General features: G+C 46.8%; 1 pseudogene; it reads right to left on the reverse strand.

Annotated features, from left to right (window-relative positions):
- Window positions 1-442: 442 nt before the first annotated feature.
- LOC126018172 (heterogeneous nuclear ribonucleoprotein L-like) lies at window positions 443-2,198 on the reverse strand (annotated as a pseudogene).
- Between the last annotated feature and the right edge of the window lie 678 nt (window positions 2,199-2,876).

Consider the following 2,876-nt stretch of genomic DNA (forward strand, 5'->3'; position numbering starts at 1 on the left):
GTATATGAAATATACAGATCATTTTATATTTTATTGCATGGGTGTTTTCCATTGCTAAAAATATAATGTATACAATTGTTTTATAAAACATTACATCAAAGTTTTGCATATATCTCCCTATTAAAATATTCTAAAATATATACTTGGCTGCCTTATATTAAAGTTGTTCTACAATAACTGTTTGGTTCTATTTTTTTCAGCTTATTATGGTTTTTTTTTGGGGGGGGGATCCCAGACAAGTGTTTATTTTCAAACTGTTTTGTTGAAATGTGTCAAGAGTACGTGAGCAGCACAAATGTATGAACAAGGGGGAAAAATCACATGTACAATAATTTCCAAAAGTGAAGTTTAATCTGGGAGTTCTCAGTTCCCCTTCCCCTCCCCCTCTTGACTTTTAGCATTTCCATTATGGTTAAAACCCTCTAACCTAGCATTTAAAAAAAAAGGAATACAGGAACTTTTGCAGAAAGGGAAAAAATAACCAGCATCAAGGAAAAGCAATGTTTTCCTGCTCGAATGGGAACTACTTCCTAGGTATCCAGTTAGGAGGCGTGCTGAGCAGTGGAGAAACAGAACTTCAGGGTGTACGGGTATGGGCCATTTGGGTTTTTCATCAGGTAATGGTTCAGGAAGCCCAAAGTTTCCAGGGCATCGCTCTTGGATTCCCACTCCAGCAGCCCTGAGGAGCTGCGTTCACTTTTGCGGGAGAAGACTTTTACAGACTATGGTCGCTTTACTCCCAGCTCATCACAGATCTCAAAGAAGTTCTCAGTCACTTGCAGGGGGGCATTGAAGAAGGCAGCAGGTTGCTCGGGTGCTGGATACGATTCTTGGCCGCCTGCTCTGGAGTGGAAAAGCGGTTGTTTCTCGACTCACTAAAGTCTTTGTAATTGCAGGAACCGTCTTCCAGTCCATATTACTGGCCGGGCGTGATGGCAGGCTGCTTGGAGACACACACGTTCAGCTTCTGCCAGAACATGAAGTTGTTGTTGAGGTGAGTGATGGCATGGTCCACAGCGTAGCCATCAGCCATCTCCACCATGGCAGTCCCAGACTTGCTTTTCATGAATTTGACCTTCTGCACATTGCCATACAGGCAGAAGACTTTGAAGACTCGGTCACAGTTCATCTTAGACTGGTCCAAGCCATAGACCATGAGCACAGGGCTGTCGGTGTGAGGGCCATACTCGGGTGGTGGGGGAGGGGGTGAGGGTGCCCATACTGGTGGCCGTAGCGACCCCCCACAGGTGGGCCCATCCTTCATCCTTCGTAGTGAGGGGGGGGGCGTAGCCCTCATCATGGTAACGGCTGTGGTACCCACCGTGGGGCCCTCCATATTCCGCAGGATGATCTCCCAGGAGAGGGGGCTGTCTCTGGCGTTTGTTGGGGTTGCTGCTTGGGTCACCTTGTCCACTGAGATTGGGGTTAGTGTAGTCCCAAGTATCCTGATCATTCTTGAACACATTCAAGCGTGTAGGCTTTGCATATTCAATCTTCAGAGTGCAGCAGCCCGAGTAGATGTCAGCCCCGTTGAGGGAGGCCTTGGCCGTTGGGCACTCTGCATGGAGTCAAATTCCACCATGGCCTGGACTCCATTCTTGTGGAAAATGACGATTCTCTGGACAGGGCCACAAGGGTTACAGATAGTGTAGAGAACATACGAAGTGATGGAGTAGATGGGGTTTAAGATGGTGAAGAGAAGCACACTGTTGACACTCCTGGAATCTTCCGAGTCTCCAGGGCGGAAGATCTTCTGGCTGTTCGAGTAATTCACAAAAGCAGGGTGACCAGCGATGTAGATTTGGTTGTCGGCTGCGTAGTTCATGGTGTTGCAAGCCCCCAACAATCTTTAAACTCCACCAATGCTTGTCTTATTTTAGGCATCACCACCACATAGCTGATGGGTCCAAATTCCTGCAAGGCCTCTACAAGTGATCTTCTACCACACCATCAACCAGGCCCCTGATGTGGACGACTGGGGAAGCGGGGGTTTTGTGCGGGTCATCCTAGTTCTCCCCGCCTCCGCCACCCGCTGCCCTGGCTCCTCAGCTGCCACAGCCGCCTCCGTGCTGGTCGCCAGAGTTGTCAGTCTTGAGCCGCTTAGGGGCTCAGCCGCCCTCGCTGCAGCCGCCGGAATAGCGGCTGCCACCGCCTCCACTGCCTGCTGCCACCATCTTCACCATTGCTCAGGACCACCTCCGCTGCTCGTCCTGCTGCTGCCTCTGCTCCAGCCACCAACACCATTTCTCCATCTTATTATGGTTTTACAGTGGCTGAAGAAATAAGGATGAGAAGCATAGAATTGATCAGTTAGGCACAATTTTGTGTATGTTATTACTATAATAGTACTCTAACAATTATGATTTATATCATATATATAATAACAAATCCAAGGAAAGTTAAGATGGATCACTTTCCCCAACTTTAAACTGTATTACAACACTATGTTCATTAACACAGCATGGTACTGGAACAAAGGCAGACCCTCAGAGCAGTGAAATAGACTTGAGTGTTCAGAGAAAGCTTCCCAGACATACAATCAATTAATATTTGATAAAGGGGGCAAGACATGCAGAATGGAGCAAGGAAAGCCTCTTCAACAAGTGGTGTTGACACAACTGGTCAGACACTTGCAAAAAAGTGAACTCAGATCTCCTTCTAGCATCATGCACAAAGGTCAAATCCTAATTGATTAAGTACCTTGACCACAGGCCTGAAACCATAAGGTATATAGAAAAACATGTAGGTAAGACACTCCATGACATTTATACTAAGGGCATCTTCAGGGAGGAAACAGCACTCTCCAAACAAGTGGAAGCAGAGATAAACACATGGGACTATATTAAGCTGAGAAACTTCTGTACATCAAAGAAAAT

The sequence above is a fragment of the Suncus etruscus genome, chromosome 9 (assembly GCF_024139225.1).
Source record: "Suncus etruscus isolate mSunEtr1 chromosome 9, mSunEtr1.pri.cur, whole genome shotgun sequence".
In the NCBI taxonomy this organism is placed as follows: domain Eukaryota; kingdom Metazoa; phylum Chordata; class Mammalia; order Eulipotyphla; family Soricidae; genus Suncus; species Suncus etruscus.